This window comes from Ranitomeya variabilis, chromosome 4, assembly GCF_051348905.1.
Source record: "Ranitomeya variabilis isolate aRanVar5 chromosome 4, aRanVar5.hap1, whole genome shotgun sequence".
Lineage (NCBI taxonomy): Eukaryota > Metazoa > Chordata > Amphibia > Anura > Dendrobatidae > Ranitomeya > Ranitomeya variabilis.
The window spans coordinates 647,506,662-647,533,776 of NC_135235.1; the positions used below are offsets into that span (position 1 = coordinate 647,506,662).

Genomic DNA, 27,115 nt, shown 5'->3' on the forward strand with positions numbered 1-27,115 from the left:
ATTGGCACCAGGGGATCCTGCATTGCTCAGTGTGGATGCGTTTTTTCTGGCACTGGGATTGCTCTATGAGGAACCTAACCTGGAGATTCAGGCTGAAAAGGCTTTATTAGCCCTCTCTCAGGGGCATGATGAAGCGGAAGTATATTGTCAAAAATTTCGGAAATGGTCGGTGCTTACTCAGTGGAATGAGTGCGCCCTGGCTGCAAACTTCAGAGATGGTCTTTCTGAGGCCATTAAGGATATTATGGTGGGGTTCCCTGCGCCTACAGGTCTGAATGAGTCTATGGCTATGGCCATTCAGATTGATCGGCGTTTACGGGAGCGCAAACCTGTGCACCAGTTGGCGGTGTCTTCTGAACAGGCACCTGAGACTATGCAATGTGATAGAATTCAGTCCAGAAGTGAACGGCAAAATTATAGGCGGAAAAATGGATTGTGTTTTTATTGTGGTGATTCAGCTCATGTTATATCAGCATGCTCTAAACGCACAAAAAAGGTTGATAAATCTTTTGCCATTAGTACTCTGCAGTCTAAGTTCATTTTGTCTGTAACTCTGATTTGTTCACTGTCTTCCATTTCCGTCGATGCCTATGTGGATTCGGGCGCTGCCCTGAGTCATGGATTGGTCATTTGCCAAACGCTGCGGTTTTAGTCTGGAGCCTCTGGAAGTTCCTATTCCTTTGAAGGGAATTGACTCTACACCATTGGCTATGAATAAACCGCAGTACTGGACACAAGTGACCATGCGCATGACTCCCGTTCATCAGGAGGTGATTCGCTTCCTTGTACTGTATAATTTACATGATGTACTAGTGCTTGGTCTGCCATGGTTACAAACTCATAATCCTGTCCTGGATTGGAAAACAATGTCTGTGTTAAGCTGGGGATGTCAGGGGGTTCATGATGATGCACCTCTGATTTCAATAGCTTCATCTACTCCTTCTGAGGTCCCTGCGTTTTTGTCTGACTATCGGGATGTTTTTGAGGAGCCTAAGCTCAATTCGCTCCCTCCTCATAGGGATTGTGACTGTGCTATAGAATTAATTCCTGGCAGTAAGTTCCCTAAGGGTCGTTTATTTAATCTGTCAGTGCCAGAGCATACTGCTATGCGGAATTATATTAAGGAGTCCTTGGAAAAGGGACATATTCGTCCATCTTCGTCCCCTCTGGGAGCAGGTTTTTTTTTCGTGGCAAAAAAAGATGGTTCCCTGAGGCCTTGTATAGATTATCGCCTTCTGAATAAGATTACAGTCAAATATCAGTATCCATTGCCATTATTGACTGATTTGTTTGCTCGCATTAAGGGGGCTAGGTGGTTCACTAAGATAGATCTTCGCGGTGCGTATAATCTTGTGCGGATAAAACAGGGTGATGAGTGGAAAACCGCATTTAATACGCCTGAGGGCCATTTTGAGTATTTGGTAATGCCTTTTGGACTTTCTAATGCTCCTTCAGTCTTTCAGTCCTTTATGCACAATATTTTCTGTGAATATCTGGATAAGTTTATGATTGTGTATTTGGATGATATTTTGGTGTTTTCTGATGACTGGGAGTCTCATGTTCTACAGGTCAGGAAGGTGTTTCAAGTCCTGCGGGCCATTTCTCTGTTTGTGAAGGGCTCAAAATGTCTCTTCGGAGTCCAGAAAATTTCTTTTTTGGGGTACATTTTTTCTCCTTCTACTATTGAGATGGATCCCGTCAAGGTTCAGGCAATTTGTGACTGGACACAACCTACATCTGTTAAGAGTCTTCAGAAGTTCTTGGGTTTTGCTAATTTTTATCGTCGGTTCATTACTAATTTTTCCAGTGTTGTTAAACCTTTGACTGATTTGACTAAAAAGGGTGCTGATGTTGCTAATTGGTCTCCTACGGCTGTGGAGGCCTTTCAGGAACTTAAGCGCCGGTTTTCTTCTGCTCCTGTGTTATGTCAACCAGATGTTTCACTTCCTTTTCAGGTTGAGGTTGATGCTTCCGAGATTGGAGCGGGGGCGGTTTTGTCACAGAGAAGTTCCAATGGCTCGGTGATGAAGCCATGTGCGTTCTTTTCTAGAAAATTCTCGCCCGCCGAGCGCAATTATGATGTGGGTAATCGGGAGCTTTTGGCCATGAAGTGGGCATTTGAGGAGTGGCGTCATTGGCTTGAGGGTGCTAGACATCGTGTGGTGGTCTTGACTGATCACAAAAATCTGATTTACCTTGAGTCTGCCAGGCGTCTGAATCCTAGACAGGCTCGTTGGTCGTTGTTTTTTTCTCGTTTCAATTTTGTGGTTTCATACCTGCCAGGTTCAAAGAATGTGAAGGCAGATGCTCTTTCCAGGAGCTTTGTGCCTGACTCTCCTGGAGACTCTGGGCCTACTGGTATCCTTAGGGATGGGGTAATATTGTCCGCCGTCTCCCCAGACTTGCGACGTGCATTGCAGGAGTTTCAGGCGGATAAACCTGATCGTTGTCCACCAGAAAGACTGTTTGTTCCGGATCATTGGACCAGTAGAGTCATCTCCGAGGTCCATTCTTCTGTGTTGGCTGGTCATCCTGGAATATTTGGTACTAGAGACTTGGTGGCCAGGTCTTTTTGGTGGCCTTCCTTGTCAAGGGATGTGCGCACCTTTGTGCAGTTTTGTGAAGTGTGTGCTCGGGCTAAGCCTTGCTGTTCTCGGGCCAGTGGGTTGTTGTTATCCTTGCCTATCCCGAAGAGGCCTTGGACGCACATTTCCATGGATTTTATTTCAGATCTCCCTGTCTCACAGAAAATGTCCGTTATCTGGGTTGTGTGTGACCGCTTTTCTAAGATGGTTCATTTGGTACCCTTGCCTAAGTTGCCTTCCTCCTCTGAGTTGGTCCCTTTATTTTTTCAGAACGTGGTTCGTTTGCATGGGATTCCGGAGAATATCGTTTCTGACAGGGGATCCCAGTTTGTGTCTAGATTTTGGCGGACGTTTTGTGCTAAGATGGGCATTGATTTGTCTTTCTCGTCTGCATTCCATCCTCAGACGAATGGCCAGACGGAGCGAACTAATCAGACCTTGGAAACTTATTTAAGGTGTTTTGTTTCTGCTGATCAAGATGACTGGGTTGCCTTTTTGCCACTGGCCGAATTTGCCCTTAATAATCGGGCTAGTTCTGCTACTTTGGTCTCTCCTTTCTTTTGTAATTCGGGGTTTCATCCTCGTTTTTCCTCTGGTCAGGTGGAGCCTTCGGATTGTCCTGGAGTGGACGTGGTGGTGGACAGGCTACATCAGATTTGGAATCAGGTGGTGGACAATTTGAAGTTGTCTCAGGAGAAGACTCAGCAGTTTGCTAATCGCCGTCGCCGCGTGGGTCCCCGACTTCTTGTTGGGGACTTGGTGTGGTTGTCTTCTCGTTTTGTCCCTATGAAGGTCTCTTCTCCTAAGTTCAAGCCTCGGTTCATCGGTCCTTATAAGATCTTGGAGATTCTTAACCCTGTGTCTTTTCGTTTGGATCTCCCAGCATCGTTTGCTATTCATAATGTGTTCCATCGGTCGTTATTGCGGAGGTATGAGGTGCCCGTTGTTCCTTCGGTTGAGCCTCCTGCTCCGGTGCTGGTGGAGGGAGAATTGGAGTATGTTGTTGAGAAGATCTTGGATTCTCGTGTTTCCAGACGTAAACTCCAGTATTTGGTTAAGTGGAAGGGTTATGGTCAGGAGGATAATTCCTGGGTGGTCGCCTCTGATGTTCATGCGACTGATTTGGTCCGCGCCTTCCATAGAGCTCATCCTGATCGCCCTGGGGGTTCTCGTGAGGGTTCGGTGACCCCTCCTCAAGGGGGGGGTACTGTTGTGGATTCTGTTTTTGGGCTCCCTCTGGTGGTTACGGCTGGTACTGGGTGACTTTGGTGGGTTGCGGTCTCTGGTTTCCACCTGTCCATCAGAGGCTGGGTGTTTCCTATTTAACCTGGCTTTCCTGTCATTCCCTTGCCGGCTATCAATGTACTCAGATGTGCTCAGTTTGGTTCCTGACTACCTGCTCCCAGATCTCTCAGGATAAGCTAAGTTTTGTTTTTTCAGTTGTTTGGTTTTTTTGTCCAGCTTGCTAATTATGACTCTATGCCAGCTGGTAGCTCTAGTGGGCTGAGGTTCTCCCCATGTGCCATGAGTTGGCACATGGGTTCTTGTAATCTCAGGATGGTTTTTGATTAGGGTTTTTTGCTGACCGCTCAGACCCCTTTTGTATCATTCTGCTTTCTAGTTATAGCGGGCCTCATTTTGCTAAATCTATTTTCATCTCTATGTGCGTGCCTTCCTCTCATTTCACCGTCAATACATGTGGGGGGCAACTATACCTTTTGGGGTTCATTCCTCTGGAGGCAAGCTAGGTCTTTATTTCCTCTGCAGTGCTAGTTAGCTCTTAGGCTGGCGCGTGGCATCTAGAATCAACGTAGGCACGCTCCCTGGCTATTTCTAGTTGTGTTTGTCAGGAGTAGGGCAGCGGTCAGCCCAGGTTCCATCACCCTAGAGCTCGTCCGTTATTTATGTTATTTTGCTTGTCCAGTGCGATCCCCAGCCATTGGGATCCATGACAGTATACTCCCTGATCTGATGTAATCCATTTAATAACGAGTGTCCCAAGATGATCTCCCATGGAGAGCTGTCACATCGCCAGATCTGACAGCTCTCCAGGGGCTTCTGTGATATAGTGACGGCAGGTATCCTGTGCACTGTATCACTCTGCCATCAGAGGTCGCTGTCACTTGCGGCACCGCTGCTCACAGCCTCCCCAGAAATGGAGCATCTGTAATATGCACCAATTCCGGCACTTAGCCTCTCTCATCAAGCCACCTTAGTAATGGAGAGGCGTCAATAAGAGACCTATCCATTACTAATCCTATAGTTGTTAATGGGTTAAATAAACAAACACACATGCAAAATAAAGTATTTTAATGAAATAAAACACCACACAGTTTTGCCATCTTTATTTTTCCTCCAAGCCCTTGATCTCCTGGAAAAAAAGAAAAAATAACAAACCAACACAAATACTCACTGGTCCGACGCTGTCCATTTAATAACGAGTGTCCCACGACGATCTCTCCTATAGAGCTGTCACATCAGGAGATGTGACAGCTCTATAGGCCTCCAATGACACACTGACAAGAGACAATGGCTCCAGCAGTGTTATCACTGAGGGATCAATGGCCTCTCACTTTATGGCACTGCTGCGTGAGAATTTTCCTACGCAGTTGTGCCCCAAGTGACATTATGAACTCTGCACTCACAGCGGTTGAGGGATACAGTGCGGAAGGATACCTTCCGTCATTGTATCCCGAAGCCCCTGGAGAGCAATCAAATCTGCCGATGTGACAGCTCTCCAGGGGAGATCATCCTGGGACACTTGCTATTAAATGAATTACATCGGATCCGGGAGTATACTGTTGGTTTATTATTTTTAATTTTTTTTACAAGTGATTGAGGGCTTCGGGGATTAGCTGTATGGTGAGTATGTACTGTATGTTGTATGTACTGTATGTCTATATGTGTTTTTTTGTTTTTTTTTACACTTGAACACAGTAGCCGGATGATGGGACTACTACTGTCCCATCATCCGGCTAGCTGTCACTGTAGCAGGCATAGCCGGATGGGACTAGTAGTCCCATCGGATGATGCCTGCCTTTATACACACACACACAGCCCCGCACACACAGACATACAGCCCTGCACACCCACGCACAGCCCCGAAGACACCCGCAGACCCACACAGCCCCTCGCACACACACAGCCACGCGCACACACAGCCCCGCAGGCCCCCGCAGACACACATACACCGCACACAGATACGCACATCTCCGCACACACAGTCTCCGCCCCCACACACATAGTCTCCGCCCACACTCTCTTCCCCCTCCCAATCTGCAGCGTTTCTCGCAGGCACATTCGCAGCAAAACCGCAGATCTTTTTTAAACCTGCGGTTTTGGTGCGGATTGGCCTGACACAATGGAAGTCAATGGGTGCAGAAACGCTGCAGATCCGCAAAAAGAATTGACATGCTGCGGAAAATAAAACGCTGCAAATCAGTGCATTTTTTTCCGCAGCATGTGTGTAAGATGCTAGCAGGTACTTAGGATGCAGTGACACACAGGAGGCAGAGCAAGGGTTAACAGGTTCTTTATGTATATCAACAGTGGCGGTACAAGCAGGGGGGTAAAGGATGTGAACTTGAGGATGGGGAAAGTCAAATGCAGAAGAATATAACAGGCTAACTTATCAGTCTCTGTGCGCTGGAGGAAGGTGGCTGGAAGATCCCTCGGTGGCGCCGCAGGCGGTGTGAGATGTCTCCGATCCGATCCCGCAGAAGGGCAATGCACTGTCTCCTTGCAAAGATGAATCCTCCGGGTCCTTCGACACGTGGTCTCCTGATCTGGGCACACGGTGGGGTAGAGATGAACTGTGGCAGCACAGTGGAAGAAGCGGAAAGTTCAGTAGACAAGGGCGCAGTAGAAGTATACAGTTCAGCGGACACAGCCACGGACACCATCCAGCCCTTATCAGGCACCGCGAGGATGGGACTAATCGGTGCTTTCCCGGTGGTGAGCGGAGCCAAGGTATGCACTCTTTCTTGGTCACTACCCGGTATGGATGTCTCTCTCTGGGCTGAGTGTAGCACGTGTCAGCAGTCTTGCTAGCCAGGAGTACAGGCCCAGCTAGCTGGCGTGGGTCCGTCGAGAGGGAGTCAACCGTCTCACTGCTCACAAGCTAGTTCCCCGCCAAGTGTCCCGTCTTCCCGCTCACACCGCTATTTAAGTCGGACCCGCCCCCACCAGTCAGCTGTTCAGAACTGTGGCAGACAGAAACCTCTTCCTCCTGGAATATTGGTGACAGTCCTGACAGTTTCAGCCCAGATAAGCAGGAGGGACCGCTGACTCCGCACTCCTCCCTACATGTGCACAAAAATTCTCAATTTCCCATTGACTAACATTGCTTGTGCACTACACTGCGGATTTGATGCAATTCAGCATCTCCAAAAACACTGCGGATCCGCATCTAAATCAGCAACATGTGCACATAGCCTAAATGGTCACGATTCCTCTGCTCAGAGTGTCTGGGATTCTGTGATGGACAGCTCTGTTATCCTATCCTTTGCTGAGCTGTCGGTGCTTTGACAGCACGGTTGACCTATCTGACTGGAAGGTGCAGAGATTTCCACAGGTTCTTCAAGTTATTGGTAATTGAGCTGCTATTTAGGTGAGCTGTCTGGCTCAGATCATTGCCAGTCAAAAGCTTGTTTTAAGCTTCTGTGCTCTGGTGTGTTTTCCTGTACCCTGTGCTGTAAGTTCTGATCTTCTTCTGCTGCTGATGGCCTTTGGACTGTGTTCAGACTACTTGTTTGTTATTGCCCCTTTGCGCCTGATATTCTGCTGCTGACCTTTGGACCATGTTCAGACTACCCATTTGTTATTGCCCCTTTGCTTATCCGCTATTTTTCTGGTATTCTGACCCTGGCATGTGACCTGATTTACGACTTCGTATTTTGCCTTGGTTTACTATGTGATCTTTTGGTATTGACCCCGGAACATCTGACTGTGCTGATTCACGGCCTAGCCGTGGGTTGTGACTAGCGTCACATATATGGTGGTGTGTTTTTTTTGTTTTTGTTTTGTTTGGTTTTTTTTCCCCCTCCTAACTACAAAAGTCTTTTGAGAGCCCCATCATAGGACAGATGTCAGCCCTTTCTATTTTGTTTCAGCATTCGTCTAAACTGACCTTGCAAAGCGTGAACCCCTCATAAACTCACAGCGCCAAGTGATCTCAAGTTAGTCTATGATAGCCCATAATCTCCTCCTCAATAGCTCTCTTGTGACCCTAGTCACTACTCACAGATAAGCCAAGAGAATGGGTAGTTAAGAGGGCTGATGTCAAAAGCCAAGAGAGAACATCATAGACAGAGGGTTGAGGCAAAGACATAGTCAGGAAACAGTCTGAGGTCAATTTCCTAGAAGGTAGTGGATCGCTACAAAAGGGCTAGGCAAATGTGGCACCCCAGGAGTTCAGGTACCACAGTGGTATTGCCTTCCTCTCGGGGAGGGTGATGCCATGCCTGGAGACGAAGAGGATCCCCTTTGACAGGTAATCTTACATGCAACACTTTCTGACTCCAGGCCAGAAGGGGGAGCTCTGAACCTGGTTTAAGGGGAGCTTCCCTTGATATACATTCTGGTCTGGAGGAGTTAGTTAGTCTGACTCTGGTGCAGACAATGAACAGAGAAGGGACATAAGAGAGGTCAGGAGCTAGAGGAGAGCTGCAAGTGGGCTCCCTCTAGGCTAGAGCACAGAAACCGGGAGCACGAGGCTGTGAGGAACTACAAGTCCCACGGCAGAACTGAAGTGCAGGAAACTAAAAGGGACTTCTCCACATCACACCTGAGGTACAGCAGCATCCAGAGCCTGGAGTCACCTTTTATAGAGACCCCAAAGAAACGGCTCGAGTTGCCTACCGTGCAGGTACTGTCCCTGGACAGGAGAGTCCCTGGGGACCCAGATTCACCTGTGGAAAGCGATACCATCTTGCTGCTGTACCATCACCCCCAGAGGGCCCCTTTAAACAGTGTCGGTCACCTCTGTGTTATGATCTGGTGGCCTAGGAGCAGCATTAGACGTACTCTGGAGAAGGTGGTATCTGTACTGACCGCGGACCCTGAACTTAACACCGCAACTAGAAGTAGCCGTGGGATGTACCTACTGATCCTAGACACCTCGACACAGCCGGAGGACTAATTAACCCTATAGATAGAAAAGGGAAAACTATCTCGCCTCAGAGAAAATCCCCAAAGGATAGACAGCCCCCCACAAATATTGACTGTGAGAGGAGAGGAAAAAGCATACACAGGCTGAAAACAGGTTTTAGCAAAGGAGGCCAATCTAGCTAAATAGGAAAGATAGGACAGAGAACTATGCGGTCAGTATTAAAATACTAGGAAATATCCACCACAGAAAATACAAAAACTCCACATCTAACTAAAGACATGGAGGGTATATCTGCCTCCAGAGATTCCAGCTTGGCTACATAAATCCTTACACAGATTAAGCTGGACAAGAAAAAACAAGAAATGCACTGAACAATAAGGCCCACAAAATGTGGGCTGCAAAAACAAGCAGGACTTATCTTGTTGAAAAGAACAGCAAGCAGGAGAGACCAGGAAGGGATGTGAATCCTCCAGAAACAATGGACAACTGGCACTGACTAAAGGGTGAAGCCAGACTAAATAGCCCAGTCCAAAGTGGACACACCTGATGACTGCTGTGAAGGACAGACAGCAGCGCTACCACTTGTAACCACCGGAGGGAGCCCAAGAACAGAATTCACAACACCTCTGACCGAGAACCACAGGTGGAGTCACAAACTTTCATTACTTTACCAATCCCTTTAAAGACTTTCCCTTGGGCGCTCAGAGCCATGGACTGGGTCGCAGCCACCGTGACCTCCCCTTTAATAAGGACTGGACCCAATACCAAGTATCCCTAGGCCCTGGCGGGCGACTCGCAAACAGGTAGTCAAGACATATCTCCCCTCACATACTTTGACAGTGACCCTGTCACAATGGGGGAAAAAAATCTCCATCTGCTCCATTTTGTCAGTCTGTGGAAATCAGACTGCACTCAGGTCTCATCCAAATGCAGTGACTTGCATGACCGAGTGGGATCTGAATGTCGCATGCAAATTGTGCATGCTGCATGTATTTCTTTGGAGAGAAAATTGGACATGTGCATGGCCCCGTAGACTAACAATTATTCAAATGTGATCTGGCACTCTGATTGAAAATACGGTCCTCTGCATGAGCCCTTAAAAAAAAAAAAAAAAGAAAAGGATTTCTACCATGGGGGGTCATAGACTTTTCATCACAAAGCCTCTCTCTTATGGGTGTGCAAAGCATACACGTGGTCACCGCTTCAAACGTTCACCAAATTTTATCGTGTGCATATTAGTGGTGATTTCAACAAATTTGCCAGCTTCGCCAAAATTTGGATGGAAAATTTGTTTTGGACTGTATAATTTCTAAACATGCAAATGGATTTTTCCCTTGTCTGAGGTGTAACAAGCAGGGGCGGTCTCGGCCGGGGGGGGCAGTCTACTATGTCAGAGTGTCCGCCTCCACTAGATGTACACTCCCGATAATGATGCATGACTGATTACACGTTCGCTCTGTAGGCACCATTATAGTCTATGGCCCCATCGGCGCATAAAACCGAATCGTGTTTCTTCGGGGGGTTCGGATGTAAGCCCAGACGGTACCAACACCAACAAATGGGTGCCTGAATGCAATGTGAAAGCACCCTAGGTATAACACTGTATATCTGTACAAATTACAATATAAGTTATATATATAATCTCATGTCATACAGCAGACATAGGCAAATTGCGGACCACATCGGGCCCCCTGACAGTATCAGTTGTCACTACATCGTATCGGCTGTGCAAAGAGTCTGAAGCAGAGCGCCGAGAGAATGGGAGCAAGGTGAGTATGCGTCTTATGTATGTGTGGTTTGTACTCGCAGTATAATACAGTATATAACGGTCACATTCTGTGTACAGTATGTGCTATATTATGTAGATTAAGTACAAAGAAAGAAAAAAAGCCAGCTCACCGATAAATGCAAGAAGCACGGAACTTCGTCCTGACTCGACGTGATGCAAATCCAAGTAAAAGAGAAAAATGTTCCAGCTTCTTTGATAAAATGTAAAACTTTAATCCATCATATAAAATAGTAGAGGACACACTCCTGGGACAATGCCATATCACAAGTGAAGAAAGCTACGCGTTTCGACCATACGGTCTTTGTCACAGCTGATCTGCTCAGCAGTCCATCCGGTATAAGAAGGACTGACCTACCAATGGAAAGGTAAAGCAAAAAAAAAAAAAAAAAGACAGAAAAAACACAAAGAAAGGGCTAAAAAACATGCAATATATAAATAGATGAATCTATGCCTGCACTGCAATTTACCATCTCTAATAGTGAAACATAAGTTCACTTTTTTTATTTAAACCATGCGGAAATCTAGTACCCAAATTAAACATCCAAAAGGCTTCCCGTGTGAGTAAAGACCTATGCATGTCTCCTCCCCGCGGAGGTTTTTTTATTTTTTCAATGCCCGTTACTCTTAAGGAATCAGTACTGCGTGAATGCATTTCAATGAAATATCTCGCTGCTGAGGAAACGGTACGATTGCTGTTAGTTGTACATTTGATATCGTACAAATGTTCAGAGATGCGGTTTTTTAGTTTTCTGATTGTGCAACCAATGTATGATTTATCGCAGGAAATGCAATCTATTTTGTATACTACAAATCGTGTGTTACAATTAATAAAAGTTTTAATTTTATATTTATTTTCCATACCTCTGGTACCAAACAATTTTGTAACTATTAAATGCTTACAGGTAGTACAATTAGTGATATTGCATTTATAGCAACCCGTACAACTAAGCCAGGTGCTAGTAGGTTGTTTGGACATAAAGCAATTAGGGGATAATATGTTACCTAGCGTAGGTGCCCTTCTTGCTACAACGTTGCAACCATTATTTAACAATACAGCAAGAGTGGGATCTTCAAAAAGAATTGGAATAGCCCGATTAATAATTGTTTTAATCTCATTAAATTGCGGGCTAAATTGCAGACAGACATATGGCTTAGTTGCCACATTTTTATGGATGTCATTTTTGTTTTTATTTTTCTTATGGCTAGATTCCACATCTAAAAGATCTGACTGATTCTTCTGTTTGGCAACATTTAATGCTCTATTGAGCATCCAGTTAGGGTACCCCCGCTTTCTAAATTTATTCCCTGCTTGAAATAAATCATTATTAAAATTACTATTGTTGTTGCAATTCCGCTTCAATCTGGTAAATTCCCCCACGGGGATGGCTTTGATTGTATGCCTAGGATGGCTGCTTTTCGCATGGAGCACCGTATTCCCTGCCATTGGCTTTGTAAACGTACGTGTAGATACCAACTCATCAGGAATCCCTGTCAATTCCAAATCAAGAAATGAAATTTTGGAAACTGCATGCACAAACGTAAATTTTATGTTGAAATCGTTATTATTAATGTAATCCACAAATTTTTGTATGGCAGATACATCGCCCTTCCAGATAATCAACGTATCGTCGATGTATCTGCCATACCAGTGGATAAAAGAAGAAAAAGGATTTACTACTGAAAATAAATATAAAAATTCCCAATGGGCCATCACCAGATTTGCCAGAGATGGAGAAAATTTTGCGCCCATAGAAACGCCTGTGCACTGCAAATAATACTCCTCATCAAAAGAAAAAAAATTGTGTGTTAATAAAAAGAAAGTGACCTGTAAAATAAAATTAACCAAGTCCTCCGAATAAACTCTATATTTGTTGAGATGGAATTGAAGGGCTGACATCGCTATATCATGCGGAATACAGGTATATAATGATACCACATCGCAGCTTAGCCATGTAAAATCTGAATTCCACTGTTTTTGTGTTATAATACCCAAAACATCTTTGGTGTCCCTAATATGTCCAGGAGTTCTAGAGACCAACGGCTGCAAAACCGAATCCAACCACTGACCTAAAAATTCATTCAGTGAACCAATGCTAGAGACTATAGGTCTCATTGGAGGAAATGCTGCTTGCTTATGCATTTTAGGAAGCCCATATAATATGGGCGTTACAGGATGAGAGACGTGTAAATAATCAGCTTGTTTAGATGTTAAAACTCCCAAAGCTACACCTTCCTCTATCATTACATCAATCTGTTGTTTAAAGAGGATAGTGGGATCAGAACTTAATTTTTTATAGACATTACTGTCAGAGATTAATTTCGAGATCTCATTTTTATAATCAATGGAGTTCATTATAACAATAATTCCCCCCTTGTCACTTGTTTTTATCACTATGTCATTTATAGCTTTAATTTCTTGAATGGCTATTTTCTCCTTTCTGGATAAATTATTTTTACTCGATAATTTTTTTTTTTCTTTTTTTTTTTCTTTACCTTTCCATTGGTAGGTCAGTCCTTCTTATACCGGATGGACTGCTGAGCAGATCAGCTGTGACAAAGACCGTATGGTCGAAACGCGTAGCTTTCTTCACTTGTGATATGGCATTGTCCCAGGAGTGTGTCCTCTACTATTTTATATGATGGATTAAAGTTTTACATTTTATCAAAGAAGCTGGAACATTTTTCTCTTTTACTTGGCTATATTATGTACACAGACATCTGATGTTATATAAAGGATACAATATGAATGATGTATTATCTGATGTTCATACTTCTAGTATAATATACAGCAGTCATTTATTATCTGCATAACATATGATCTCTGCAGTCATAGTGTATCATATACCAGTCATATATTCTCCTATATACTGTATGTGACAGATCGTACAGGGGAAGGGGTGTGTCGACTTCACTCACCTCTGGGGAGAGGAGAGAGTGACCCAGCACGGATCGTCTCTCTGGTGCCACCACTTACCCCAGGTCAGTCAGGGAACAACACCGAGGGCAAATAGTAACCAGAAAGGCTTCCCGTATAGGTACGAGTTATTGAAGTGCTGCCAGTGAAGGGAGATATGTATCACCAATCCAGGCTGGGGAGATACATATACGTACCTCATGGCTGTCAGAGTTCCTCTCTAACACAGTATGGTATGCTGCCACCAGTTCCTCGTAAGATATAAGCCCCATCCGACAGCAGGCTTATATCAGGTCAGAAACTAACACCGGGTAGCGTATAATAACCAATTGTGCGTGGGGATTTGTGAATCGAGATAAAAGAGCAGCCCAAGATTAATTTTATATTTAATCGCCAAAAGAACTAGAAAAATACAGGTGTCTGTGTATGGTCAGGAGTGCAGTACAAGGATAGGGTACAGATAGGTTACAACTACCGTGTTATGAAGCATGTGACCACAGGGAGGCGCTGATGAATCACAGGTCCAAATCTTTGTTACGTAATTCCCTGGCCGAGTCAGCTAACGGGCCTCCTGCCAGTAGAAAAACTCAGTCCAAAATGAGGAGCTGCCTATTATCCCCTAGGCTACTCCCTCCCACATGCTGCACTAACCTCTGGGTTGTGCAGCCTCTCTCCTCCCATATCTGACTGCATGGTTTTCTGTCCAGAACTGTGGATGCCATAACCTTCCGCCCGAAACTCTAAATGGGACGGTGGCAGTGCCACTGGGTTCTGCTGGATTTTATCTGTGCAGGGAGACCAAATACGGCTACCGCATTTAATTCCTGGTAGCTATGCTTTATAACTCAATAATGCAGAGTTCTAGAGGTGGCTGCATGGTATGGGCTTGTGGGGAAAGGAATGCAGATTCTGATTATGTGCTCGGCTAGGTTCAGAGATATTGCATTCTTTTATTATACTGTAGGTCATTTTCTAGATTGAATATCTCAGAGCCTTGTGCAGTTGATCCTGGAATCTGCGGTGCCAATATGTCTGCGTTTCAGCTTCAGTCCAACAAAGGAAGCCAGTTGGCTGGTAAAGGCCCCGTCTCACATAGCGAGATCGCTAGCGAGATCGCTGCTGAGTCACAAGTTTTGTGACGCAACAGCGACCTCCATAGCGATCTCGCTATGTGTGACACGTACCAGCGATCAGGCCCCTGCTGCGAGATCGCTGGTCGTGTCAGAATGGCCTGGACCTTTTTTTGGTCGTTGAGGCCCCGCTGACATCGCTGAATCGGTGTGTGTGACACCGATCCAGCGATGTCTTCACTGGTAACCAGGGTAAACATCGGGTTACTAAGCGCAGGGCCGCGCTTAGTAACCCGATGTTTACTCTAGTTACCAAAAAAAACAAACAGTACATACTCGCCTTTCGGTGTCCCTTGCCGTCTGCTTCCTGCTCTCACTGACTCCCGGCCGTACAGTGAGAAGTGAGAGCGCAGCACCGCTGACGTCACCGCTGCGCTCTGCTCTCAGTGTACGGCCGGATCTCAGTCAGAGCAGGAAGCAGACGGCAAGGGACACCGAAAGGCGAGTATGTACTGTTTGTTTTTTTTGGTAACCAGGATAAACATCGGGTTACTAAGCGCGGCCCTGCGCTTAGTAACCCGATGTTTACCCTGGTTACCCGGGTGCTGCAGGGGGACTTCGGCATCGTTGATGACAGTTTCAACGATGCCGAAGTCGTTCCCCTGATCGTTGGTCGCTGGGGAGAGCTGTCTGTGTGACAGCTCCCCAGCGACCACACAGCGACTTACCAACGATCACGGCCAGGTCGTATCGCTGGTCGTGATCGTTGGTAAATCGCTTTTAGTGAGACGGGGCCTTAACTGCACAAGAGTTCACACCCCTGTAATAATTGCTGGATTGGTGCTGAGGGACACAGGGTCTATGCCTTTTGGGGCCCCCTCTGGGGAGAGTTTCAAAGGCCTATTTGCTTGAGCTAATTAAAAAAAAAAAAAAACATTGGTCTGCTCTGTCCAAGGAAGTGCTTTCCCTGGATTATGACGTCCCATTGTTTGATGTGTATTTGACTTCCCTTTTGGCCTGGGGGAAATTCCAAAGGTGGGGGCTGAGTATGGGAGCAAGTATTTTGGGCCAAACTGTTTCTGATATTGAATTCCATCAGATATCAAAATGATATCAATTAGATATAATTTTCCCATATCTCACACTGTAACAGTCACATATTCTGTGTACGGTATGTAATATATTATGGTTACCCTGACGTAGAGGGCTAGAGCCCTTGAAACGCGTTGGTTGGCTGTCCACAGCACATCTGTCCTACGTAGTTTGGTGACGTCACCCTTAGCTCCACCCACCCTTCTCGATCGCCACCTCAGCTTTGATTCTGGCCGGGGCACGCGAGGCTTTTCGCGGTCCTGTGGCTCTCACCGCAGCCTCACCCGCAATCTACCTTACAAAATCACAGCGGTATCTCGCTTGCGACCTGCACGATATCCAGACCCTGCAGCACGGGGAATCAGTGAGTATTTGTCAGTGCAGTGGGCACTATTAACATGTGTGCATGATGATCTGTATGTTGTACTGGCACATTCACTCAGGGAGACGATCCTCCCAAACTCCATTACACAGAACATATATCCTGCCCTGAGCGCCTCCTACTAGCTGATGGTTATCAGTGCATTGACCGCCCATCAAGAGTGAGTACACCCAGACCCACATTTCTAGGCTCTATATATGGACTAGTATATATATATAATGGGTCGGTGGCTTCTGAACAATGAAATGAGTGTGCTCTCCATGGATCCGCCCTGGCTGAAGTGGAAAAGCTGTCCCATTCGTCCTGGTTGGGATGAGGCATTTCAGCTTAGCTACCATGTGATGGGGCCTTTTCCCCACTGAGCTATGGACCAGCAACGTAGAATTTTTAATTACAGGCCTACTAGAGCATGGCGTCTGGCCGAATGCACCTTCTGGCATTTTGTGCGCTAAATGGAGGGTATTGAAGAGTATCTTCTAATCAAGAGAGCAAAATGTCAATGGTGTAATCAAGGCCTGTGTAATACTCCATAATTTTAATCTGTGTCTGTGGATGCCTAGGAAGGATTGGTGTTATGATGACCTGGTGGTTAGGAGCACTAGGAATGACCTGATGAGCAAACTAGTAATACAGGACAAGCTCTGGGAAGTGGGAGCTCTGCTGACCGCAACCCCTAATCCTATCACAACAACTAGAAATAGCCGTGGAGCGTACCTGACTCTGCCTAGACGCCTCTTCACAGCCTAAGAGCTAACTACCCCTAAAGATAGAAAATAAGGCCTAACTTGCCTCAGAGAAATTCCCCAAAGAAATAGGCAGCCCCCCACACGTATTGACTGTGAGTTAAGATGGAGGCCAGACTTAACTAAACAGACTTGAGGATAGAAAAGGTATCTTTGCGGTCAGCATAAAAAACTACCAAAAACCACGCAGAGTGTGCAAAAGAGACCCCGCACCGACTCACGGCGTGGAGGTGCCACTCTGCATCCCAGAGCTTCAGCTAGCAAGGCAAAATCATGATAGCAAGCTGGACAAGAAAACAGTGGTAAACAAATAAGCTAGCAGGGACTTAGCTTTTGCTGGAGTAGACAGGTCATCTGAAAGATCCAAGAGCAAACTGAACCAGTACTAGGACATTGACAGCTGGCATCAAGTAATGATCTAAGTGGAGTTAAATAGAGCAGCCAGCCTAGGACTAAACGAGGTCAGCTGAGGACAGAACCTCAGAACCAGCAGCTCCACTCACAGCCACCAGAGGGAGTCCACGGACAGAACTCGCCGAAGTACCATTCATAACCACCGGAGGGAGTTCGAGAACAGAATTCACAACAGATTGGTTCCCAATCTTGTTCCAGTATCACAGGTTGGTCCTAGATGCCGTAACCCTTCTGGTCTCAGAGTCCACAAAAATGTTCACAGATTATGTCCTGACAACTGAGGGGTCAATACTCTGGCAAGATAATAATGTGTAATGTTTGGACTGTCTTTTTTTTGTACCCCTGTCCTCCCCCAAAAAAGCTTGAGTTCTGAAATAGTTTTTTTTAACAGTGTGAATAAAGAGACCAGCAAATGTCTAACTAAACATAAATATATGTTAATTGTCACAAAAAAAGCCTCATATCAGGCAAAATGCTGGCAAAGCCACAAATCCCACGAAGAAGTAAAGTCGTTCTCTCTGAAAAAAAAGTTATAAATTTTAAAATGGAGGGGATGTAGAAGGCGTGATGGACTGCTGAAAGCATTAGGTTGAGTAGAAGAATGAGGGGAGGAAACATATGAAAATGTGGATTGGCGCGGGTTATAAGGGGGGTGATATGAGTGTACCTGTGGTGGCACATAGCACCCACAGGCACTCGGGTCACATGCTGTCTCAAGGTGGTGGTTCCTGGGATGGTGTGACTCTCATGATACACATTGTAGGTATGGGAGTGTGGTATGGCCCTTGGTGCCACATTTATCCTGGCCTGCTAATGTGGTGCTGCTAAGAATGGCCAGCATATCCATGGAGAAAGGTGGTGGTTGGGAAGCAACAGTGCTGGCTGTTGCCTCTGGCAACATACCATCTGCCTTCATTCCTGCATTTTAAATACCTCCTGGGGATAATTGGGTGGTATTGCAGCATGACTGACTGTGTGCGGAGCTTCGGGTCCGCAGAAACCTCTCTCAGATGCTGCACCATACTCAAACAAAAGTCCTCCACATCATTTTTCACTGTGCAAGATAGTCTAGTTATCGACTATCTATCTACGTCGTGTGGTGTCGGGGAGGGGCTCCATTTTTCGCCAGGCTTGGAGGAGTAAGGGTGAGGTGTTTATAAGCGGCAAAAATGGGGATGCTGCTCTGCGCCTGGTCCTCATGCTTGGGGTCTATTGCTGGGCCAGCCAATGGTCCTGGCTTCTCCTTTGGTCGGTCCACAACCTCCGACTCAGATGGTGTGTCCCTGTACCATAACATGGTATCAGTTCTGTAACTTAAAATTAGCATGATAAGTAAAACAATAATATGCACACAAAGCACTATTTTTAACAACTGCACAGAGGTTTGAACTTAAGGTTTGAGATTCATGATGGGCGAAAGGAAATTAAGTCTATCCATGTAGAGATAGGGTCTTTTTTTTTTTTGGAGGATCCCATCTCCACTCTCGGCATGCTGCAGGTGCTCCCTTCTGTACTGATTCCTGCAGCTGTGCCATCATCATGTGTATATTTGCATCACGTTCTCTCCCGCTCCTGAAATCCGCTGCCTCGGAGTAACTCTTGACTCTGCCCTGTCCTTCAAACCTCACGTCCAAGCTCTTGCCACCTCCTGTCGCCTCCAACTCAAAAATATTGCCAGAATCCGTTCCTTCCTCAGTCCACAATCTACCAAAACTCTTGTGCATGCTCTCATCATCTCCCGCCTCGATTACTGCAACACCCTCCTCTGCGGCCTCCCCGCTAACTCTCTTGCACCACTCCAGTCTGTCCTCAACTCTGCTGCCCGCCTAATCCACCTCTCTCCTCGCTACTCCCCTGCTTCTCCCCTCTGCAAATCCCTCCACTGGCTCCCAATCCCCCAGATTGAGGCCAGAGCCCAAACATTATAGGATGTCACTTTTTGCCAAATGTGAATTTCAGCCATAAATTAAGGTAGGTACCAGCACATAATTGGTCATTCAGTAACAATCAACATTACGTAGAGAGAAGTTATGAAAAACAAGAACAGAAATTACATAGGAAATCTTTTTTTCAATTCATCTGTCCAACAAGATAATACATGTCGGGGTGCATGAGGTGTGTTCAACAAGTAGCATGATGTTGGATGTGGCATTAGGTAAACTTGGCCAAATCTACTCAAAAATGAACTGTAAGTAGATATGCTAGTGTGGCGACTCAGGGACCTGGTCGTCACAGTAGCATTGCTTTCCTCATGGGGAGAGTGATGTTACGTTTGAAGGCAAGAAGGGATAACTGTAACCAGGTATCCCAAACATGCAACACATTCACACTCCAGGCCACCAAGGGGAGCTTTTGATGCTATGTACAGGAAGTATTGAAAATGTATGATGTTGCACTTTTGAATCAGATGGACTTGATATAGTATACCCGTAGGGGTAGGTGAATTCTGCACTTTGAAAGAGAATGAAAAGAAATAAAATGTTTTGCACTTTGAAGCCTTAAGATAGTATACCTGTAGCGGGTAATAGCTTTTCATAGTTAGTTAATTGTTGCACTGTTCTATTAAATTGTTCTATTCCTGAAAGTAGGCCTACAATGTAAATAAGTTCCTGTAACGTTCAAGTGTTCTCACCTCCCATAAAGGGAAGCTCCAGTTCCATTATTAATTAGTATTAATTTGTTTTATAAGTTTGTAGCATTTCAAAAATTGTATGTCTTCTTGCTAATTTGTATTGTTGCTCTCCTTTTCCCAGTCCGGGAGTACTGGATTTAACGGGGGGAGTGTGGCACCCCAGGGTCCTGGTCGCCACAGTAGCATTGCTTTCCTCACTTGGAGAGTGATTTTACACTTGAAGGCAAGAAGGGATAACTGTAACCAGGTACCATAAACATGCAACACATTCACACTCCAGGCCACCAGGGGGAGCTTTTGATCCTATTTACTAGGTGACTCCCCATATATATATCTGGTGGTCTGTAGGGAAAGTCAGTCAGTTCTTGCCAGGAAACAGACTGGATCAGTCTGAGGCAGCAGAGGGTTTACAGAGCTGTGTAGCCGCAGAGCAGCAGTTCCCGGAAAGAGACATTCAGAAAGCTGAATTGATTGCAGTGAACGTGCAGGAGAGCAAAGCACAGGAGAGGATATCAGGGGGAGACCAGCCCCGAGCAGGCTGTCTCCTTCTGAGGCGCAGAGACCGTAGCCGGAACACCGAGGTTGTAAGAACCTCTATGACTTACATCAGAGACCGGCAGGACAGCTGAACTCCAAGTTACCTGTCCGACCTAATACTCAGGAGGCACAGTGACACCCTTAGAGGCTGGGGCGTGCTAGAGTCCCTATGAACCGCCTCAAGTCACCAGTCATACGGGTTTTGTACTATCCTAACTGGGGGACAGAGAGATAACATCTGTGAGGACCTTATATGAAGCCATAGGCAGTAAGGGACTACACCGCCACGGCGCTCTAGGAAGGCTTTGATTTCCACCTGGATAAGGGGACTCCTAACTTGCCTCCAAGTCGGCCTGCCCTGTGATCTGGTGCCCTGGACTGTGGCTGACTGAAGACTTCAGTAAACAAGGTAAAGAGACTGCAAACCTGCGTACTCATTCTTTACAGCGCCATTCTCCATCTTCCATCTACACATCAGGAGCCCTGGGGTTATACTTCACCTGTGGGATGTTATACCATCTAGCTGCCATAATATAACCCCAGAGGACCCCTTAAAGCAGCGTCGGTCCCCACTGACCGAATACCACAGGTGGCGTCACGAACATAAACTTTATTCCCTTTAAAGACCTTTCCCTTTTACATGGGCGCCCAGGGCCACGGACCGGGTCACCACCTTGACATGACCCTGTGAACTCAGGACCCAGTACCGAGTACCCTACTGCCCAGGCATATGTGAATGTTCTAAGAGCTGATCTCCAGCCATCTCTGTTCTTTTTGCTTTATAGAGGTTGGGCACTAGTTGGTCATCTATTGACTTCCCCTCTTTGCGTAGGCAGTGTCAATAGTAAAAACTTGGTCACACAGGGTTAATAGCGGCGGTAATGGAGTGAGTTACCCGCCGCATAACGTGGTCCGTTACCGCTGGCATTAACCCTGTGTGAGCCGTGACTGCGGGGAGTATGGAGCGGGCGCCGGGCACTGACTGCAGGGGAGTAGGGAGGGACTAATCGGACTGTGGCCATCGCTGCTTGGTCAGACAGACAGAAGGACAGACAGAAAGACGGAAGTGACCCTTAGACAATTATATAGTAGATTTGCAGATTTCTTATTCATCGTTTAGTGATCTAAATTGCTGTCCAGTTAACATGTACAATGTGATTTTTGGTTTGTCCTGTAAGAGTAGCATTTTTTTTACTGGAGAAAAAAAAAAGTTCTTTGAGGTTTAAGATTTTTTTTGTGATCAAAACAGGTCATGCCATTTGGAACATAATTAGGTATTTGATTTGAATGTTGGAAACATTTGCCAATATGAAGCAAGCTCTCTGATCTACTAAATAATTGTCTAAGGGTCACTTCCATCTTTGTCTTTCTTTCTGTCACGGATATTCATTGGTCACTGCCTCTGTCTGTCATGGAATCCAAGTCGCTGATTGGTCTCGCCAGCTGCCTGTCATGGCTGCCGCGTCCAATCAGCGACGGCCACAGTCCAATTAGTCCCTCCCTACTCCCCACAGTCATGGCTCACACAGGGTTAATGCCGGCGGTAACGGACCGCATTATGCCGCGGGTAACTCACTCCGTTACCGCCGCTATTAACCCTGTGTGACCACGTTTTTACTATTGATGCTGCCTATGCAGCGTCAATAGTAAAAACATCTAATGTTAAAAAAAAAAAATCATTACTCACCTTCCGCTGCCTTTCCCGCTCCTCGCAACGCTCCGGTGACAGGTCCATGCAAGCGGCAGGTTACGGTGGCAAGGATGGTCTGCGAGGACCTGCCATGACGCCACGGTCATGTGACCGCGACGTCATCACAAGTCCTGCGCGCCTGCGCGAGAAGGACCTGCCGTGACATCACGGTCATGTGACCGCGACGTCATCACACCCTGGGACCGGAAGCTGCTGCCTGCACCGCACACAGGCGACAGAACTACAAGGTTACCCTCGGAAGGTGAGTATATGTTTATTTTTTAACCTGTCACATATGTGGCTGGGCAATATACAGTCATGGCCAAAAGTTTTGAGAATGACACCAAAATTATATTTTCACATGATCTGCTGCCCTCTGGTTTTTATTAGTGTTTGTCTGATGTTTATATTACATACAGAAATATAATTGCAATCATATTATGAGTACCAATAGGTTATATTGACAGTTAGAATGAGTTAATGCAGCAAGTCAATATTTGCAGTGTTGACCCTTCTTCTTCAAGACCTCTGCAATTCTCCCTGGCATGCTCTCAATCAACTTCTGGACCAAATCCTGACTGATAGCAGTCCATTCTTGCATAATCAATGCTTGCATTTTGCCAGAATTTGTTGGTTTTTGTTTGTCCACCCGTCTCTTGATGATTGACCACAAGTTCTCAATGGGATTAATATCTGGGGAGTTTCCAGGCCATGGACCCAAAATCTCTATGTTTGGTTCCATGAGCCATTTAGTTATCACCTTTGCTTTATGGCAAGGTGCTCCATCATGCTGGAAAAGGCATTGTTGGGCGCCAAACTGCTCTTGGACGGTTGGGAGAAGTTGCTCTTGGAGGACATTCTGGTACCATTCTTTATTCATGGCTGTGTTTTTAGGCAAGACTGTGAGTGAGCCGATTCCCTTGGCTGAGAAGCAACCCCACACATGAATGGTTTCAGGATGCTTTACAGTTGGCATGAGACAAGACTGGTGGTAGTGCTCACCTCTTCCTCTCCGAATAAGCTGTTTTCCAGATGTCCCAAACAATCAAAAAGGGTATTCATCAGAGAAAATGACTTTGCCCCAGTCCTCAGCAGTCCACTCCCTGTACCTTTTGCAGAATAAGTCGGTCCCTGATGTTTTTTTCTGGAGAGAAGTGGCTTCTTTGCTGCCCTCCTTGAAACCAGGCCTTGCTCAAAGTGTCTCCGCCTCACAGTGCGTGCAGAAGCACTCACACCAGCCTGCTGCCATTCCTGAGCAAGCTCGGCACTGCTGGTAGTCCGATCCCGCAGCTGAAACAGTTTTGAGATACGGTCCTGGCGCTTGCTGGTCTTTCTTGGGCGCCCTGGAGCCTTTTTGACAACAATGGAAGCTCTCTCCTTGAAGTTCTTGATGATGCGATAGATTGTTGACTGAGGTGCAATCTTTGTAGCTGCGATACTCTTCCCTGTTAGGCCATTTTTGTGCAGTGCAATGATGGCTGCACGTGTTTCTTTAGAGATAACCATGGTTAACTGAAGAGAAACAATGATACCGAGCACCAGCCTCCTTTTAAAGTGTCCAGTGATGTCATTCTTACTTAATCATGACTGATTGATCGCCAGCCCTGTCCTCATCAACACCCAAACCTGTGTTAATGGATCAATCACTAAAACGATGTTAGCTGCTCCTTTTAAGGCAGGACTGCAATGATGTTGAAATGTGTTTTGGGGGTTAAAGTTCATTTTCTGGGCAAATATTGACTTTGCAAGTACAGTAATTGCTGTTAAGCTGATCACTCTGACATTCAGGAGTATATGCAAATTGCCATTAGAAAAAATGAAGCAGTAGGCTTTGGAAAAATTAATATTTGTCTCATTCTCAAAATTTTTGTCCATGACTGTACTACGTAGCTGGGCAATATACTACGTGGCTGGGCAATATACTACGTGGCTCTGTGCTGTATACTACGTCACTGGGCAATATTCTACGTAACTGGGCAATATACTACGTGGCTCTGTGCTGTATACTACGTCGCTGTGCAATATACTACGTGGCTTTGTGCTGTATACTACGTCGCTGTGCGATATACTATGTGGCTCTGTGCTGTATACTACCTAACTGGGCAATACACTACGTGGCTGGGCAATATACTACATGGCTGGGCAATATACTACATAACTGGGCAATATATGTAACTGGGCAATATACTGCGTGGCTCTGTGCTGTATACTACATCACTGGGCAATATACTACGGAACTGGGCAATATACTACGTGACTGGGCAATATACTACGTGGCTGGGCAATATACTACGTGGGCTGTGCAGTGTACTACGTGGACATGCATATTCTAGAATACCCGATGCGTTAGAATCGGGCCACCATCTAGTATGCAATAAGTTCTGCCGTAAATAAACATTTCCAATTTTTTCTTCACTAAATCTGTTACCCCCCTCGATTGTTATTAACACTTTGCACTTCTTTTATACACACTGTACCCACTTCCATGTAGTTCAACCTCCTGGTGCCTCCAGCTTTCATCCTGTATGTTATTCCTTTATTCTCTATTATCAATCCTTTGTTACATCTGTATACCATTACATGGCCGGCAATAGCTCGTACCATTTCAATCATCTATGATGACACTGTGATTATCCTTCACTCTATGCTGTCCTAAATAAGCTAACAGCTTATAAGCACACAGTGAAGGAGGATGAAATGTGATCCCCAAGTCTATAATTGTCCTTATAAAATTGTATTTTGAAGTAACTAAGCAGGGAAGTTGTTCCAAACATCTTGTAGAACTAGGCTAATGGAATTCCTTCTTGTAAATCTCATATAGACTCAATGATGTTGGGATCAGGGCTATGTGAGGCCATATCATCACTTCCAGGATTCCTTGTTCGTCTTTACACTGAAGAATGGTCTTAATGACATTGGCTGTATGTCTGGGGTCAGTATCCTGCTGCAGAATACATTTGGAGCAAATCAGATGTGCTTCAGTGTTTCCTGCACAATATTACACAACAGTACCTTGTGTGATAAGATTAACCCCTTCATGACCTTGGATATACTCATCAAAGTGGAATAAAACGCAATCAAAAAGACGAATGTAAATAAAAATGGTATCCATGAAAACTTCATCTTGCAAAAAACAATCTGCCTTAGAGCTCCATCAGTGGAAAAATAAACCAATGCAAAAATAATTATTTTTTCTCTAAAATATTTTTTATTGTTAAAAGCGTGAAAACATAAAAAGAAATATAAATATCTTGTTGCTTTAATCGTACTGACCCAAAGAATGATGCTGCCTTATCAATTTTACCACATGGGGAACAGCATAAAAAAAACGTAAAAACAATTCCTGAATTGCTGGGTTTTGTTCATTCTGCCTTCCAAAAATCGCAATAGAAAGCGATCAAAAAAGTTGTGACTGAAAATGATACCAATAAAAACATCAACTCGTCCCGCAAAAAAACAAGCCCTCACTTGACTCTTGTTTCTGGAAAACACCCATGTAGTCAAAATCAGCACTACACCTGTAGATAAATGCTCAAGGGGGTATAATTTCCAAAATGGGGTATCGCAAGGGAGGATTCTGCTCTTCTAGCACTTAGGGCTCTGTATATTGAGTCTGCAAATTATTCGAGGAAAATCTACGTTCTAGGAGGTAATGCTCCTTCCCTCCAGAGTCTCGTCATATGGCTAATCAGTACTATACAGCCACATATAGGTTATTTCTACATTCAGCAGAAATAGAAATTGTGGGACACGTTTTGGTGCCATTTTTACACAATGTAAAATCCTAAGCTAAAACATTTTTTGTGGTAAAAATATAATTATTTTTTCTTCACTACCTAATTGTATAAAATTCTGTAACACACATGTGGTGTCAATATGATAACTGCACCCCTAGATGAATTCATTACGACTTGTAGTTTGTAAAATGGGGTCATTTATGAGGAGTTCTGGCAACTCAGAAAATCTGCACTGCTAATATGGCACTCCTTCCTTTCTGAGCTTTGCACTGTGCCTGAAAAGTAGTTCCCAATTACATGCAGGCTTATTGGCGTACTCAGAAGAAATTTGTACAACAAAATGAGGCCCCTTTTTTCTCATTAGCTCTTAGAAAAACTAAATAGGGCTAAAACAACATTTGTGGTAAAATAGTACTGTATTTTTTGGATTATAAGACTCACAAATGGGGGTGCGTCTTATAATGCAGATATACCTTACCGTACCGTTGCTGCAGGCTGGGATGAGGGGGTGTCAGGCACTGCTGCGGGTGTTTCCGATGCTGCGGAGGGCTATGCCAACATTTTGTGAAATGCCAGAGGACCCCGCAGTACCATGGTTTCCTGTGCGGTGGACTCCGGGAATATGGCCGCCGGGGTGCGGCGCAGATGGAGATCTCGGCACTAAGATCTCAGGAGATGAGGTCTCAGCGCTGAGAAACTCCCCTAGGAAGAAGCTTACATGAAACGTGCGTCGGGGCTCCTGTCTGCATCCACAAGTTATGTAATACTTATCTTTATAAGCCTCTTTCCCTATTCACACCTGCTGATTACTTGTAATATGGGTGCAATATTGCTTGCTCTTAATATATCTCTACATCCAGCAGATGGAACTTCAATAATGTATACCTAGTTTGTTAATACTGGTCATTTGCACTTCGCAGTAACTATTGTTTATTTCTAAACTGGTACGCTTACTTTAAAGCATCAATAACGCACTTTTTGGATTTTCCATCTGACAAATCCAGTGCCTATATATGAGCAATATCATCTCTAGCACTTTGCACTTTCAATTGTTTTATTTTTATTATTGTTCCTATATTGAGAACTAGGCACTTTAATGGGATATGAAAGAATAACTGATTAATATCCTATATGTGCACTTTGCAAGTTTACTCTCCCTTAGTTGAGCATTTAGCTCATTCCAGATACTTGGGCACTTTCTTTGCACCATATACGTATGTACTAGCTTAGCGTTAATATGTGAACAACATAATTTTGAAACAGGTTGGCTTATGATATGCTCAGGTTTTTCTAATGGATGTAATGATCTTTTTGATTAAATAATCATTACCCATTTATTTTCCTTGGAATATCCTGATCATAAATGATCTATTAATCTTGTAATTACTGTAATTTCTAGGAAGATTACCATTTGATCACAT

At 45.1% G+C, this 27,115-nt stretch overlaps 1 protein-coding gene across 1 annotated transcript in view; it reads left to right on the top strand.

The window, feature by feature from the left end:
• LOC143767410 (uncharacterized) overlaps positions 1-27,115 on the top strand; it is a 599,249-nt gene that overhangs the window by 336,985 nt on the left and 235,149 nt on the right. The window lies entirely within an intron of this gene.